This window comes from Elgaria multicarinata, chromosome 1, assembly GCF_023053635.1.
Source record: "Elgaria multicarinata webbii isolate HBS135686 ecotype San Diego chromosome 1, rElgMul1.1.pri, whole genome shotgun sequence".
Taxonomy (NCBI): domain Eukaryota; kingdom Metazoa; phylum Chordata; class Lepidosauria; order Squamata; family Anguidae; genus Elgaria; species Elgaria multicarinata.
The window spans coordinates 154811648-154830095 of NC_086171.1; the positions used below are offsets into that span (position 1 = coordinate 154811648).

General features: G+C 42.9%; 1 protein-coding gene across 1 annotated transcript in view; it reads right to left on the bottom strand.

The window, feature by feature from the left end:
• RNF220 (ring finger protein 220) overlaps window positions 1-18448 on the bottom strand; it is a 334291-nt gene that overhangs the window by 267157 nt on the left and 48686 nt on the right. The window lies entirely within an intron of this gene.

Genomic DNA, 18448 nt, shown 5'->3' on the forward strand with positions numbered 1-18448 from the left:
GTAGCCAACTCAGTTCTGTTCAATTTGGCTTAAGACCAACACCATTTTAGTCTTAGGGGCCCACTGGCAAGTTAAAGCAGGAACCTCAACACCCTAATAAATAGGCATCATCATGTAAATTCATTAAATCGAGATAGGGCATCTGTCTAAAACAGATGCTTTGAACCAACAACGATCAGCCCCACAGTCTGTGTGCACCGGAACGCTTCCTATGTCCCCCGTGGGTATTGTGAACAAATAACCAATCTCAACCAGCAATGAGGTTCCAGCATCACAAACTCTCTCAGGATCCAACAGTTCTGAAGAACTTACCAACCAACACACAAGTCCTCAAGTTTCCAACAGGAGTTGATGCAAGCAAAGGGGCACCCAGCAATGCCAGTCCCAGCCCTTCATACCTAAAGACCCTGATATGGGCTGGTCACCAGTAGGGGAGCTGGTAGTTACAGCTTTTTCTCCAGGAGATAGACGGTAGTAAAATGATTGCTACATCCTTTCAATAAAGATTTTGTTCTGTGTTCCCAGACAGCTTGTGAAATCTTTTTAAAGCTTCTCGTATTTCTAGCAAAACACACAGAGAAGATTTTTGCTTATTATCAATCCTGAAAAACCCTGATAGATGGATGACATTTTCTCTCTATTCCATTTTCTTTATTTCTTGTCTTTTTTTTACACACTAAAAAAAGAGAATTACCCAGTGTGTTTTATAACGGCCTCTCTGCATTTCAAAAGCTCAACAAGCGCTCTCTGCTCACCCTGATAAGCCCTGGGCTCTTAGTGTCTTAAATACCTTTGACAAGCTATACATTACAGCGCTAATAATTTGCCAAATTTGGGCCCATAATATGATATCTGTAAAACGTCAAGGGCAGTAATGCGATTAGCAAGCCTCAAATGAAATATCGAACATTCAGCGTTTAGGCCCTGAATAGGGAAAGAAAGGAAAGGAAATCAATTTCAAAAGCGGGAGGGAAAGAGGCGATAAGCGTGTAATAAAACGGACAAGCGGCAGGGACAGTTCAAGCGCAGGAGAGAAACTACAGCTTGCTTTGCGATCGCTCCCTTAGAAACTTTCACAAATTGGTCAAATTGCAAACTGTCCAAATAGCATTTCATTGTCATAGTAACGTTGAGTGATTGAGGGGGATGACTGCATCTGGGCCCCCTCCCTCCCCCCCCTCCCACACACGCCATGACCCCAACAATTTGGGTCCATAAAATTCAGGATGTGAAACTCAGAGGAGTCTGAGGGTGGGCTGCCCCCTCCATTCCTGCTCAGGGTGAGAGAGTCGTAATGGACTAATTATGGTAGACCACTCTTCAAGCCTAAAAGAAAGCGTCGCATTCCATGGCGGCAGACTAAATAACAACATCCCCCACACCTGCAGCTTTATGAGCCCCTCGCTAGGGAAGCTTCCCTGCTTCCCACTGATGCTTCGGACACTCTCCAGCAGGCAAAGGGAAAGGCAGGGTCCACTCCCCACTCTTCCCTCCATCTACATATGCAAATCCCAGACCCAGTTACGTTTGAGCAGAACCTTTTCCTCAAAGCAATGATACTTGGGTATCTTCAAAACCAGGGAACACGGAAGTCGGAAACAGGTGCAAGTTCAAGAGGTATTTATTTATTTAAAATGATTTCTAGGCCATCTTTAAGGGTGGAAGCCTGCCATGACATGTGTCTGAGGGGCTGGCAGAGGGAGGGGCAGTTCCACATCGTATGGTTCCATTGGTAGCCATAAAGAATCAATCTCACCTCCAGCTACAAGGATACAGTCTTTACTGCAAAATGGTAATGATAACCAGAACTGTGGCTGCTTATTCCCAACTCAACCGTCATTTCGGGCTGTTCAGGGCTACAAGTTGTAGCACCATCCCCTCAGCCTCTGGATCTCACAAGTCAGCACCACATTCCTTCCCTCTGCTGCTCTTTTCAGGCAGTATTTCTTGGAAAACTGGGTCACCCTCCACCTCCAATTATGGGCCCCCACAAGGCTTGCCTTGGTCCAGCTCCTTTGTTGCCACTCCTCTCCCTGTGGACCCTCACGCTCTTTCTTCGTCTATACACTCTCTCTCTTCCTCATCCCTCCATTCAACTTCAATACACACACACACACAAACACACCTGGGGTGTGGTGCCTGCCCTTACATTGGCTTCCCTAAATTCTCCCGAGTGGTGGTTGTCCTCTTAGCCTTAACATTTGTTAAGGCTAACAGGTCTTTCTCTGAGGCACTACCAATCTCTCCCCACCAGGTCCCGGGCCATCATTCTTCCAGTCATCCACAGGGCTCAACAAGTGCTTCCATCATTAGGAAAGCAGGGCCACAAATATGCACTGGGATTCAAAAGATGACTGTCAAGTGACCAGACTGACCCATTATTCACCCCTAGGTTAGCAACTGATGTGACTGTCAACCATTTGAAAGGGGTGACAAGCTAAGCAAACTAACACTACTTGAACACAAAGTCCATGGGTTCTATTTATCACCCTATTTCATTTAATTTCGTGCCCCAATACCACAGACATCTCTGAATGTTCCAGAAGCAATAGCTAAACCCTTCATCTGAAAGAGGCCACTTTTTAGGGGGGAAACCCTAGCACTAGGCAACAAGCTATCAATGGCACATTATGCAGACAGGGAAGAAAATAAGCTCTTCTCTCTTGCCATGCTTGCATTCCTCACATGCACTAAAATGGGGGGGGGATACTTAGAAAATGAAGAAGCGCCATTTGTTTAATTTCTAAGAAGACCATTTGAAGAACCACCTCCTCCCACATGAACCTGCCTACCAATTGGGTTCATCTGCAGAGACTGTTCTTGTGTTCCACCACTTAAGACAGCTGTAGCTAGCGGGGACAGAAAACAGGGCCTTATTGGTAGTGGCACCCTGATTGTGGAACTCCCTCCCAAGTGAGATTAGATTGACCCCCCTTTTTGATGTCTTTGCGACATTTTTACTTCATTGTGTTTCTCTTAGTGGTCTTGTTTTAGTCAATTTATCTTGTTGGGTGTGTTTTTTAAATGCTTTCTGATTTTAATTGTAAAGATATTTTTAATTGTTGTGTACTTACTTAGGAGTTACCTTTAGATAGAAAAAATGGTATATGAATAAACCAACCAATAAATACTCTGGGACTTAAAGGACAGTCTCTCCTCATATGAACCTACCTGCACATTAAAGTCTTCCATGGAGACCTTGCTACATGTGCTGTCTCCATCAGAGTTATGATGAGTGGTTACATGAGATAGAACCTTTTCAACAGTTGTGCTCATACTGTCAAACTTTCTGTAAGAAAGTTCACCTCACTCCTTCCTTGATGTCCTTTAGGTGTTTGACAAACGTGGCAGTTTTCTGGTGTGCTTTTAGGGTCTTGTGACTGTTCTGTTACTATAATTTACTGCTCTTGATAGCTTTATGTTCTACTGGGCTGCTGCTGATTTTATCTTGTTAAGGTATTAATGTTGTTTAGAATTTGTATTGAGGTTTTAATTAAGTTTGGTTAGCTGCGTTGTGGATTTTCAAACCGAAAGGCAGGATAGAAATGTTTTGATGAATAAAAAATGAATTCGACAGTTGTATCAAAGTATATGAGTGGAGGAAGGATTAGGTACCAGAAAGTACTTTTCAGCTTACAAAAGAAAGATAATAACAATAACAGTTATCAGATAAAGATAGATGCAATTGCATTAGAAATTAGTTAGGCATTCTTAACAATGAAGAATTCAACCATAGGCATAGATTTGATGATGTAATGATCCAGTCACTACCATTCATTCCCTGTAAACCAAGGGAAGACTTTCTTGTGCATGAAAACGTTTGACAACCAGAAAGAGTTGAATAGGAATTCCCAAAATTTACCAGATAGACCTCTCAGTTGCCATGGTGTGATCTGGCCAATTTGGGGGTTTGATCATCAAAAGTCTTATGGACCACCAATCACTTTCTGGGTTTGAGTCTAATGACATCTGGTAAATTTAGCTAAATTTAAATATACACTCTTGGAGTTCTGAGTCATCTACCCCATTAATCTCCAACTGGTGGGATACTGGAAAGTGGGTCTAACAGGAGTACTAGCACCCGAGAAATATAAGGGCAAAATTATAAACTGCATATTTGGGTTAAATTTATTTTATTTATTTATTTAAGGATTTTTATGCCGCCATTCAGCCAAAAAAGGCTCTCACGGCGGCTTACAAAAGTATTTCTTGACAGTCTCTGCCCACAGGCTTACAATCTAAAAGACATGACACAAAAGGAAAGGGGATTGGATGTGGGTCCCGCATCTAAAAAGGTCAATGACTCAATGTCTATACAAGTACAGAGAGCATAGGCAAAGAACTTGAAGACTGCTGACGTGTCACCCTATGACCAGGGCACTTTACAGCCCAAGAAGCACCCATTAGCATCTGCTGAAATAGGGCAGTGTCCATGTGAGATATTGTCAGTATGACGAAACACACCTAACCAAAAATCACCCAGTATCTGGTCAAATGAAAATATTCAAAGAACATTGAAGCACAATGACAACTTCAAACACGAGCAATCAGAATACAAATAATAAAAGGAAATTAATGCACCGATGAAGTAATCTGGGACTCAAAATCTCCCGCAGCACACTATGAATAAATGCTCCATTTTCCTTCAGATTGCAGACTTCTCCAAAACCCTCTTTTTGGTGTATGTATTCAAGCACCCGGCTGAAGGCAACTTTACCACAGAAGTGCCAGCTCCCCAATAGGATAAGAAAATGTGAGGCTGCCTTCATCTCCTTTCCATTGCCAGGGATGGAATGGCCATTACAAGGCCACTTCTTGCGGCATCACGAGTCATTAAAGCCAGGAGAGCTGAGGGAGCCATCAACTTGGGCCAGACGACTTCCCCAGATGTGGCCAACTCTCAGGATGTAGAGGGAGCCCCCCTGCCATGGACATACACCCCCTATCCAGCTCCTCCAGACAAAACATTCCCAGCACTTTCCCACCCCAGACCCTGCTAGCAGGAGCGTTCTAGGCCATTTAGCAGGAGGCTGTGTTTGGTTTTGAACAGATGTTTCTTTCTGCTCAGCATCTCCAGCCGTCATGCAAACCTTTGAGCTGGGATGGCAAATGAGTTCCACACACTTGCATACAGCCAGTCAGGTGCACATTTGGCAACTTTCAAGCACAGGTTCCACAGTGAACATGTGTCCCTATAGCATGCTCTAAACTAATGTGGACACGAGTAGCAATTGTGTACATCATGTGCACAACACATCTGCCTTTCTAAATCCCTTTTTCTAAAATGAAGGGGCTTTTAAACTGTGACTAAATTCAGATGTGCTCTCCTGATGTGTTTTCTACAAGTCCTTTAGTCTTATGCAGCACATCCTATGCAGGTTGACTCAGATGTTAAGTCCCACTGTGACAAATGTTACTTATTCCCTTGTGAGTGGGTTTATGGTTATAAACCTAAATATTTCTGCTCATATGATAACGGTACTAAAAAAAAGGCCCACCACTTTCAGAAATGATTTTGGGAACCAAATCATTCGTTTTACTGTTTTCCACTTAGAGACATGTGTCTTTTAACTGTTAGCTTTACAATAGGAAAAAATAAGGATATGCTTGTGAACTTTGCTTTTGGGAAAGACCAGGGTGGGCAACATAGGGCAGCGATAGGCAGCCTTTTTGGGCCATGGGCACATCTGGCAATTGGATAAATTATTCTGGGCACCACCACAAAATGGCTGCCATGTGAGGCATGGCAAAGGACAAGTAACTTGCCCCAAAGGACTGAGTACAAGGCTGAGGTGGGGTCTGAGGCCAAACACACTAAACAACTCTTTTGAACCCAGTTTTCAACACCCAGCTGCTATGTTAAATGTGTTAATTTAAAAATAATAATGGGAGGGGTTAAATGGTGAGTGCCAAGAAAGGTATTGGGGGCACTCACATCTTGGTGAGTGCCAAGAAAGGTATTGGGGGCACATTCATGCACATGGACACCATGTTGCCTAACTGATGTACAGACTACACATGACCAGTAGACCTCTTCTTTTCTTCCTCAGACACTTATTATACCTCTGCTTTCACTCGTTTTGGTCTTATAACTACTGGGACCCAAGATCATCAGTCATTTCTTCCATGTTTCAAAGGTGTTACAGAAAACCCCTGCCCCTTTCCACCACATGAGAATGATGAAAAGCATTCAAAGAAGTTAGACTTGCACAGTAACTTTCAGATGCAAAATGACAAATTTGGATAAAGCTAGAAATAGCATGTGGCTCCTATGTAATCCTTAAATGTTCCCCTCTTCTACCCTGAAACTTTAACCCTATCCTTCCACATGAAAAGGTCCTCCTGGCACATGGAAGAACTTGTAAACGGATCCACTCAATGTAATGTGGCAAGTAAGTGTGTGTGTGTGTGTGTGTGTGTGTGTGTGTGTGTGTGTGTTATAAGTTAGAAGGAGGAAGAGGATTTACTTCTTCTATAGTAACACAAACACACAGAAGGTAGGAAAGTTGCATACACTACAATCCTCATTTGGAAGAGTGGTACTACATCCTGTGTGCCCCATCCAAAGAAAAGCTCTACAGGTGCTGCATTTTCAGGCACAGTGAAGTACCATCCTCAGCAGCAGCAATCTAATACAATTCAGGGGAAGATCAATTGTTGGTGCAGATAAAGTGACAGGTATAAAAACACACGTACAAAACAAGGACAACAAACATGGTCCCAGGAAATATCCCCAGAGAAAAGGAGAGAGGGGGAGGGAATCCCCCAACACAGAGTGGTAAAAAAACAAACAGCCTTTTTCGCCCCCCAAACCGTATAATTTTGTGTAAATTTTTACTTTAAACATCTCCTTTTTCCTTGAGCAGTGATATAGGCCCTGTCAAAACCAGGGGCAATTACTGCCATTAGGTTGCCATTATGTCACTGCCGCTCCCCCCATTACGAAGGTCTCCAGCACACAGAGCTATAATCTTTGTTCACTCTCGCTCCATCACTCCCAGAAGGAACAAAATTGTGTTTTTTTAAGTGCCTTTATTTTGCCCCTGTCAACTCTGAAAAGGAAAGAAGGAGAGGGGGGGAGGAAAGAAGAGGGAGAAAAAGAAAGCAATGGGTAAATTTTTTAACTATGAGGTTGCCAGCCAGACCAAACTTACATTACCTATAATCTTAGAAATAGAATTCTGCCAACCCGTGTAAGGGTCCAGACTCCACTCCTGATATCTAGCTAGCCAGAGTGTTGGTAAAAAGCAGGAGAACCTCTCTTTGGCCTGCTTTCTGCTTTCTATAAAATATATCCATTAGCATAGAGTTTCTTCTTTGCCTCCATTATTTACAGGCCATGGAACTATGCTAAGTAATTGGGAGCATCTGCCTGAGTTTGCTTGCCACAACAAGCTGCCTGTATCTAACTTGACCGCCCTGGCACTTTGTAACTTGGTTTACTTACTAAAGCTATCTGTACTAAAAAAAAAATGTAAGCTGTTCTTTCTTAAGAAATCTTGTTCTGTCCTGATCTCTGGCAAAGGCGGTAAGATGTAAGTAATTCAGTTTTAGAGGGTACTATACGATATTGTGAATGTGGGTTATTGCATGGAGAAGATTTGATTAGGTGACCTTCACCTCATTAGTACTAGAGTAAATAATAAAATCACAGGTTCTTTTCTGTGATGTTTTATTTATTCCAGGATTCTCATTCCCACCCCGCTCAGCTAAGGCATTCTTAGAGCAAATCCAACAACAGATCAAGCATCCCACTTGTAGAACTCTCTCTCTCCAAGGAGGTCTGATTGGGACTTTCTTTTTTATTATTTAGGTTCCAAGTTACGTCATTTTGTTGTTGTTGTTGTGAGGCAGGTGGCTACTAGGAGGAGGGCTTTCTCCGCTGTGGCACCCCGGTTGTGGAATGAGCTCCCCAGAGAGGTCCGCCTGGCGCCTACACTGTACTGCTTTCGTCGCCAGCTGAAGACCTTTTTATTCACTCAGTATTTTAACACTTAATTTTAACTTAAATTTAAATTTTACTGTTTTAACTCTGTATTTTAATCTTATATCAATTTTGCTGCGTGGTTTTATCCTGGTTGTGCTTTTTATACTGTATTTTGTATTTGTGCTTTTAACCTGTTGGTTGTTTTATCATGGTTTTAATTTTTGTGAACTGCCCAGAGAGCTTCGGCTATTGGGCAGTATAAAAATGTAATAAATAAATAAACAAATAATAAATATTGTTTACTATGACTTTTTAGCATAGCCATGCGCAGCATATTTCATTAGGGTGTGCACCCAAGGATTTATTTTTTAAATGTGAACGTTTATTGAATAGTCAATCATAAAGGGCATTATTTTTATTCATTTATTTATTAGACACTGATGATCTACTCCGCGTTCGGCTTGCCTGACTGTGGCAGGGCCATTGCAGGTGAGGGTGGGGGAATGAGGAAAAGCTCCTCAAGCCCCAGCATTGGTGGAGCTCTGTGGTAACACTGGTTGGAGAAAGGGGTTGTGAGACAATATTAGCTTTCGGGGGCCTTCCTCCTCGCCTCTTTGAAATGTGGCTCCCAGCAGAGCAATTCCTTTTCACTCCTGCTGGTGTGGGCAATGGTGCTCTCTGGGAGGCAGCAGTTCTTCAGCATGGCAGTGGAGTAGCCAGAGGGCAGCTGGGGGACCATTCCTGCTGCATCTGGATCCCCCTGTGGTTCCCTACTCAATGGCTCCCTCAATTCGTGCTTATTGCTTGAGACATCAGGGTGTATCTGGGCACACCTGGCACAACCCATGTGCATGTCTATGCTTTTTAAAGTTGTTAGTTGATTTTAAATAAACTCGGTAGTCTGCTGTTTTGTTGTAGCTTTGGTTGGATATGTTTATTTTTATAAAGTTTTTATGGAATTGTAAACCATCATTATTAAACTAATATACAGTCGTATATAATTTTTTAAAAAGAATAAATTAATATGAAAGCAGATGCTTGCTTTAACAAGTACTGAACAAAATCCAATCCAATCCACAGCATTCTAAATGCAGTTCTGCTGTAGGGCTTTCTAACTACAACCAAACCACTGACTGTATTACATCAGTACATTGGGAAAATGCAAAGTACATAAGGAGAGGAAGGGTGCCATTTTCACTGGACTGTCAGGAGCCTAAAGCTAAAGATAACTCTGCATGTTTGATCCCCATCAAAGGCTAATTTGGCTTCAAGAGGGGCTGTCACACCTTTTCTTTAAGGCATCCCAAATTAGACTATGGACAAGGGTAATATTGTGTTCAAACAGGCCACATAATGTGTCAGATTAAGTTGGCACTAAGAACCTACATTTTATCATCTTTACTGTCCTGGTACTGCCATCTTAAATTATGGGATAACTTCTTAAGACAATTAAAATTGTACTTCTAGCTCTCCTCAGACTACTACAGATTCCAAAAGGGTATCTAGAAGGGGCTAAACTGGGTCTGATAGGGTCATTTCACACATTACACACTGTCAACAACCCCAGATTTGCCACTGAGTGTATGCTCAACAGAAAGTCAAAGCCAATCCCAGCTCTCTGATGAACGAACCTATATGATGCAACTGTTTTTAAAATATCTGTTTGCCCCATGCACACTTTACATTTTTAGGTGTTGATGTTTAAAGAAATCTTACGTGTATCCCTTAAAATATAATTTAGAAAGAATCCGTGATCAAAAGTGAGTGTTTCCTGCAGCAGCAGCATAATCTTTTTGTTCCAAGTTGCTCCCAGTAACGGAAAGAAAGGATTTTTGTGGCTGATCCAGTTTATATCTGAATCACTTGGGGATGATGCTACAGAACTGAACTGACAGTAAGGAAAATTAGACGGATGGGACCACGGTAGAACACCTGACAATCTCATGGGACAAATTCCCCAATCCATCAATTGTAATATAACCCTTGAAGTAGATTCTCCATCTTGATCCTATCTTTAATGCAATGCTTTATAAAAGATATATGCTGGAGACTCAAATGAGTGGAACAGAGTGGAATTTACTTCCCAATCTGGTCTAAAAAATAAACTAGCTGATCTCTTGCGCCCCTTCTGAAGGGAATGGGATCAGTCTCTGTGCATCACTGCCACTGTTGTCCTTCTCTCCACCCCACCCCACCCCACCCCCATACCCAGAGAGGAAAGGGACCTCCCAGAACCGCTACTGCTTTGAATGCAAAGGTCTCGCCCACCCTTTCATGGAGAGAAAGGAAGCCAGAACATGACGGACACTTTGGCTCCCGCTGACGAAGGGCTGACCTAGCAGAATGAAAGCTCCCCACCCGGGTGTGAGAGAGGGGGAAGGGAGGGGAGGTCCCTGCCTGCCAACCACCCACCCTGCCAGCATTTTGTTTTTGTTTAAATCAAATCAAGAATGCCTTTAAGCAATTCAGCGAAGACTTTCCCTCCCCACTCCTCCTCCAATTCCCTATGTTTGCCATGCCAGCAGCAGTCCATAGTAACTGTAGCCTGACCCATTGTGATATTGGTGATTCAACCACTTACTGTGTTCGAAGGACTATCACATCAGCCTGCCTTCTCTGAGGAGATAGACTTTGTTCTCCCTCTTGCCACTGCTCAACTGCATGAGCTTAATCCCAGAGGCTTCCCTTTCCGATGCCAGTTTTTCTCCCGCTTACTTCCATTTGTAACAGGAGATCTGAGAAGGATCAAGGAAGGCAATGGCCTCCTGTTTTTCCTTCGAAAGAGTGAAAACAAGTAGCCCTATCAACTCTAATAGTGGGACTTGCATGTTCAGAATCAGGCTGCAAGCCTTGTATGAGAAAGCATGGGAAATTGTTGCCCACTTAAAACAGGGGACAGGTCTACCATGAGGCTGAACATGATAGCCTAGGTGACAGTTTTTGGGTACCAACTGCCAGCCAACTGTCAGGCTTGGGTTTGTTTGTTTCTACTGCAGTGTCCACACATGACCATTTGAATTTTTCACATCAGGTGCTAAAGTATCTTGGAATAGCCCTAGTTACATAGTATTACAGGAGATAATACTAGGGTTTTGTAAATGGCTGGTGGGGGAAGAGCCAGAATCCAAAGCAATTTTATGTGGGAAATGGGTACACAATTGTGTGTGTGTGTGTGTAAGACTCATTTCCTCTGTAGTTCCAGTAGCATGATCAAGAGAGGCTATGAAAAAAAATGCCAAAGTTGTTTCAAGCAGTTACCCCTCTGATGTGGGCTGTCTATATACGGGGAAAGCCCCAGGGTTTCTGAGGATCTGCGCCGTGTCGGTTAGACGACCCAGGCGCAGCTTCGCAGCCACTGTGGGGCTTTCCCAAAATGCTGCAATTTGAAAAAGTTGAGGATTTATGCTGACTTTTTTAAAAAATGGAGCAACATTATACAGCACTTCCACTGTCTGACATCACTCTGGGGCCAATCTAGGGACTGGGCAACTGGCAATTAGTCACTTTCCACCAGAAAGAGGGCAGGGATGACTCCGCTACCTAGATGGCTGCCCAGAAACCCCGCACTCCCACCTCAGCATCAGGGGTTTACCTGACACCACCCCGGGAGAGGGAAAGCGCAGGGTTTCAGAGGGAGGGGCTGCCAACCCAGTGCCATGAAGAAAGCTCTGGCTTATCTAAGTGCAAAGGAAGACTACAGGCACATTGGGGCAGGGATGCCAAAAAGGAATGTGACTTGAAGTGAAAAGAGTCTATGATACTGTGATATTTGTGTTACATCTGAAAGGTTTATTACTGTTCTTTTCTAAACCATGGTCTTGTCTTGACGAAGGGTTTTCCCCAAAGTGGATTCACAGTAATAGTAGGTCATCTACATAATGCAGCCGCCATTGAGAAGCCATCCAGAGGCAAACCCCAGAAAAAAAGTCGGGCACTTAACCCGACATTTTTTCATCTGTGGTGGCATGTCACAGCCAATGGCACCCCCTGATTGGTCACCATTGGCTGGACAGGGAAGGAGGCGGACCTCCAGGAACTCAGGAGAGCCCTGTGCATCCTGGTAAATAATAATAAAATAAAAACGGGGAGGAGAGGAACGGGGCCCGATTTTTTAAATTATTTTTTATCTGCATCTGAGCAGCTTCGCAGATAGAGATAAAAAATAAATAAAAATGGGGGGAGGAACGGGCAGCCAGAGGGAGGAGAGGTGGTTCAGGTGCCCCACATTCCTGTCCTCGTCCTCCTCTAGCTGCCTTGTTCCTCCTCCATCCCTCTGGGGTGGGTGTGGTAGCAGCAACTTGTGTTCCTTCTTATGCAGATACCAGGAAGGACCGCAAATTTGGGAGCCAAGAGCCTTGCAGCGCCAAAGTACCACCATCAAGATGGGGGCCATGTCTGTATGATTTGCAACATGGTTTTCAATGTATTTTAGCTCTGTGACATCTTTTATAAAATCTGATGCTAATTACTTCAGAGTGCAATCCTAACCTGCCCTCAATGTTGATAGCTGAAGGGATTTAGGATCTGGCATAGGTGCCCTTCCACCATCCAACTGTGGCAGCAGTGGCAAGTGTTAACGCACCAAAATGGGGCATTCTGGGGGCAGATCGAAAGCCACTCCATTACACTGAGAGGGCCCCGATCTGGACACCCGTCACTTACACCAGCCTGGAACTGGCATAGGAAAATTCCCTCCTATTGTAATTAAAGAGAGAGAGAGAAAATTAAAATCCTGCTCAACTGGGTGAAAATAGAAAAAAACGACCCGACTACCATCACCTTCTCTGGCCAGCATGATCTGGCAGGGCTGTGAATGAGGCCATAGGTCTGCCTTGACACTCCCTCACATTCCCCACGTAGGACTACTCTGCCTCTTTCTTCCTTGTTTAACTACTTTTTTCATTTTTTGCAATAGTGGAATATTATCAAATAAACCTGATTTGGCTCATTGCAGTCTGGTAAGAAAATGGGGGGGGGGGGACACAGCCACAGATCAGGGATCCCAAATTAGAAGACATTTTAGCATCCTATTGTAGAAACCCATGATAAAAGTCAAGAGAAGTAGAACATTGGCAGATCCAAACAAGAATTGGGAGCCATTGGGGGAAAAGTTGAAGTAGAGCCACTTTCGATCCAAAAATTGAAATTCAGCTGCAGATTGCAAGATCTTAAGGAATCCTAAAAATATTTTTTTCATATTTGGATATTTGAGATTTTTTAAAATGCAAGGTTTTTCAATTGAAAACTCTTAGGAGAAGGTATTAGAACAAGCTGGTGACTCAAGGAATAAATAAGTCTATGATTCTGAAGGATACACCCAAGAAATATGACTTACAGGGTATTTTCACATAACGCTGAAATGAATCATGCAATGCAATCCTATGCACATCTACTCAGAAGTAAGTCCCATTGAGTTCAGCGGAGCTTACTCCCAGGTATGTGGGTATAGGGGATTGCAACATCAGAGTACTACTTTGTCTATTTGAACCACATACAAATGCTGTAAATAAGTAACAGAAAGTGGAAGAGAGTAGTAATGCAGATGATTATTACTGTTTCAAAAACCATATTAGTGACTGTAATATCTTTATTATGCCAACTCAAAGGTCACCAAAAATACTTATATTGCACCATCCCACTTTTTAGAGTTTTGTAAAAATGAGAAGTCCCTGAATCCAGGAAGAAAACTATATTGCAATTAATTTACATTCATTTAAAGAAGAAATGGTATTTATACCTCATGTATGAAAAATCATAGACTAGAGAGCTGATCTGCTAACAAAAAACAAAATGCCATTTAAAAAAAATCCTCAAAATCTAACACAATGCAGACTGGCAATTCTAAAAGAAAGCAGGTAGAATCCTGGGAACCTTCAACTGCAATCCTCTGAGTGGCAGGTAAATTGGCTGGGAGAATTAAAGAATTATAAATCCCGATGACAATCACAATTAGGATACTAACAAAACCAGCACTGCATCTGCAAAAGACAATCGACTCAGTCTTTATCTTCTGGTATTGTATCAGCCTGTCGGCCAAAGAGCACATAGAAGAGAAGAACTAGCTAACATAATTTATATGGAGTTTTCAAAAAAGCCTTTCACGAGGAGGCTACGAAGGAAATGAAGCTAATGTGGGGTGGGAGGCAAAGTATTGTCATGGGTCAAAAAGTGCCTAAGAAAAGGAGAAGCTGGGAGTGGGAATGAAGGCCACTTTGGGTCCAGAAAGAAGATTAACTGTGGAGAACCTCAGAGCACCATACTCTTTAATACACTTATTAATGACCTGGGAAAGGGGACGGGTGCTGAGAGGGCATACAAGGGTCCTAACAAAGCCCAGGAAATGAGAACCACAATGAGGTGAAATGATGTGCTGAACCATACACAGTTGTGCCCAAAAGGATGAAGGATACATTTGCTATGCTCAAGCATAATGGCTGGATTTGAAACCTACATCAGCTACTTTGGAATAACCTAGGAAATAACATGGGCAGCTTTGTTATCTTTAGCTCCACACAGTTACAAAACACACAGTGCCAAAGTACTCAAGAAGAAAAATCGCCCATCCCAGCTGCAATGAGAGTAGTAGTGCTTCATACAAAGAGATTAGGATCCCAATACTAACAATTTACATGAGTGTTAGTGTGTTCTAGTTCTGAGAGTAAGTCTCAGGCATGAAATCTGCACTATTGAAGCCAAAGTGGCATCTTACTAAATACAGAGTTGTGCCAGTGCAGGCCACCCTGGGCCATAATGACAGCCCTGAAACATGACTACTGCTATCCAAGCCAGAAATATATATACCTTTTGCATGGGACAGTTATACTACCTAAGGGGGAAATGAGTACAGCAACACCAATGGCTGTTGTAGCTCCAGTATCAGTGTTGGTACTGGTCTCAGAGCTGGTGGCAAGAGGACTCACTGTATCAGTAGTAGGGCACTGCAAACCTACTACAACTTCATGTGAGATGTGCTGCTTGTACAGCAGCTCATTAGCTGAAGTGTGAACACCGCCACTCAGAGGCAATTGATGCTTAATCCTTAGCTATTCACACCTCAATAATGGGGAGCAAATTAACCTCACTATCCGTCTCACCTAATTCTAATGGACTCCTGGGCCCCACTCCCATTTGAACTATATCGCTAAGGAGGTGCTAGCAGGGTCATTTGGGCTGTCTCCGATGTGTATACTCTCACTTCCTTATATAATAGGTATAACCCTTAAATATCCACTCTACAGTTTGGTAGAGAATGCATGGTCATTTTGTAGGAAAGTGGAGACTGAAGCTAATTAACTACTACCATCTAACACAGCCTAGCAATTAATGAGTTTGCTTCTGGTAGACCTGTCCTAAAACCAAACATCTTCCCACTCCAGCAACAGCTTTCAAAGGGTTAAAATAAAAACTTCCATACAAAACCAGAAAGGGGGGAGAGAGAAAGAGAGAAGAAAAGGCACTGGAGAAAGAGGGACAGAAAGTTAATTGAAAATGCTGTTTAATTTTTCAGCTCCACTGGACTACACCCCAGCACAGATGGTTCATCAAGACAGTCTCTGTCTGTATCACTGTCCGTCCCAGCCTCTCTCCACTCCCCCCCACTCCGCTCTGCCTAGTCGCCTTTTTAAATGGGGAGGGGGGAAGCACAGCAGGCAGTAGCTCAGAAAAAGAGGGGGGGAGAAAGGCAAGTTAACACAAAAGCACATTCTGTGCCGCTCTTTTCAAGGCACTGGGACAATGCTCCCAACTTGATCCTTTCATAAAGGGAATGTTTCAGGGTCAGAAAACAGGACACATTAAGCCTGAAGAGGCTGCAAAGCTAGCCATTTTGCTGCTGACTTTGGTGGCCGGTTACAGGCCCATAATGGAGTTGGGAAGCTTCCTTCCTTCCTTCCTTTATTTATTTATTTTAAAGCCACTGTTTCTTCAGGGCCATCATAGCATTAGGATTGCTCTCCTTTCCCCCACTCAATAATCACCTTTTCCACTCAAAGACAGCATCAAGTTAACTGAATTATCCAAATGAACCAACAAATAATAATAATAAAAAATATTAAAGCCATTCAATATTCAACTAGAAATCCTTCCTGGTCTGGTTGCTCCCATTTATGTTTCCACTCTTGTCCTTTTATTTATTAATTAGGAGGCCTCATTTTGTTGTTGAAACTGGCTCATCCTTGGATCTGATTTCAAACACTAATTTGCTCCATGCCAAGATTCAATCTACAGACTTGCCAGCCAAGATGAATAGTAAGATGGATATTTAATATTCTCTGACTGGAGCCTTCATAGTCCCAAAGGGGGGAAATCCTCCTTCCACCTGCTGAGTTCTTTGCTAATTGAGTTCACACCCAGGGATACTAGAAAACTAAAAGCCCTGCCCTCTTCTTGCAAATTTAAGTTGAGGAGTTTAATCTTTCGCAAACTGTAATTTCTCAGTCTACTTCCTTTAGCAAGTGCTCTTGTTGTGACACAGCTATCTGAAACCAAAGCCAACATGATCCAAACCTCAAGGATTTGTCTTAGTCCCACTCCCAAGTTTCTAGATTAGTGAACAAAGGTTGAGACTGATATCAGATTAGCCCAGAAATAGGAACCTCTGAAAGCTCAAGAGAAAAAGTAATAAAACAGTGTCACTAGGACCGCTGAAACTCATGACTCCCTTCCTAAGTAGCTTAGCACTGCAGATCTGCCCTCTGCCTTTTCAAAGAGACACCCTCAGGATGATAGTGATATTACCTATCTGAGAACTCATGAGGGCACAAATGAGTCAGGAGCAGTTTTTGATGGTTACACAAATTTAGAACTTGAGGAACTTGTATGGTGCCATTTTTTCTTGAACTAAGTAAAGCCTATGTATGCTGCAAAGATGAAAAATTAACAGTTTCTCAGGTGACACAATTCCCTTTCTCCAAGGTAAGTCCACAGCCTTTCAGAAAAATGTTCTATAGGCAATTTGCTAATTGCAAACCCAGAAGTAGATTCATGTACTCTTATTGGTCATTCCTGGACCGATTCATGGACTGCCCCCAAGTCCACTGTCAAGTTTCAACAAGGGAGGCCTGACAGCTGTCAGAATTGGTGTTTACACCATTATAATACAAAAGATGATGACATATAGGAGAAATAAAGCAATAGCCATGAATCAGCAAAGCTGCTTATTGAGCCCATGATCAAGCATTTTAAGTTCCAATTTCCAGCTGAATTGATGCTATAAAGAACCCTCCTTTGCTGAAATAGTATTCTTTATTAGGGAAAAATTACAAGTAGTGCACTGTTGCCAGTTGGAATACAGAAGAGACAAGCTGAATTCCACCTTTCCTGGATGCCCATTGTCAGGCCACATGTTCAAAATAGGCAAAAATATTTCAGAACACGCCATTCCACTATGCCTCCAAACATGGATATGGAACCTACACTTGGACCTGGGCTTGAGAACCTTTTCAGGCTCCAGAGCAATTGCCCCTATTTTTCTTTTTTCTTTAAGCAGACACCATCCCCAACGTTCATCACTTGCAACAAGCATCCGAGGCTTATCTTATTGCACCAGAATTAGGGTACCAAACAGCCCATCAACAGCCAACAGCCATGTGGGTGGGTGGTTGATGTGGAGGGTTCAACCTCATGCTCAAGTAATCCCAAGACTTCTAGTTCTAGAAAATGAGATTAAATTGCAGGCGATGGGATTATTTAACAAGAGCTCTATGGCTTCTGATAAAGTTTCCTTTGAGGCATCCGGTATTGATCATTCTTGGGGACCGAATGCTGGGCTGGATGAGCCATTGGTAGCCCTTAAGTTTAGATGGTGTGGAGAGGTTGGGGAGGTGTGATAATTGCAAAGGGGCTGAGAGCTAGAAAGGGAGGGGGACTGGGGTGGTCGGGAGAGGAATGAAGAAAGAGAAAAGAAAAACCCAGCAGTGCACCATGTTGCATTGTTCACGCTCAGACCTTCAATTTGCTCTCGGCATTCTCCTGCAGCGGGGAGAATGTTACGCTGGCTTAAGAGACAAATCGGACACAAAATAAAGACCAAGCACTCAGCAGTAAAGCAATTATCGCAACATTTTATGCCGGGGCTGTTCCTTTTGAAGGCAGCCTGGTGCTGCCCGCATGTACCTTAACCCGTTCCTAATAACCATAAAGTCACCATTATTTACGGTACAAGACATTAAATAAATAATGAAAAAAGCTGCCGGCAACTGAGCAAGGCAAGCAGGGTGTTCAGGAGAATCCTTTAGCACTGGTTTAACCTGAGCAGCAGGAGGAAAGTTAACTGAGCCTTGTGGAAGGGTGACAGTTCCAGCACACAAGAATCAGGTTGGACTGAAAGCCATAGACAAGAAGGGAGACATAATTGGGGTGGAGTGGGGAGCAAAATAAAGAATGCTGTCCCAGGTTTATCTCAAACACTCATGGATTTCAATGCTGCTGGGAAGAAAACTTATGAAGCCAGTTTTTTTATTTCTGCTGGGCATAACAGACCAAATGCCTGTTATGAATCACAAGTCAACAAATCTCAGAATT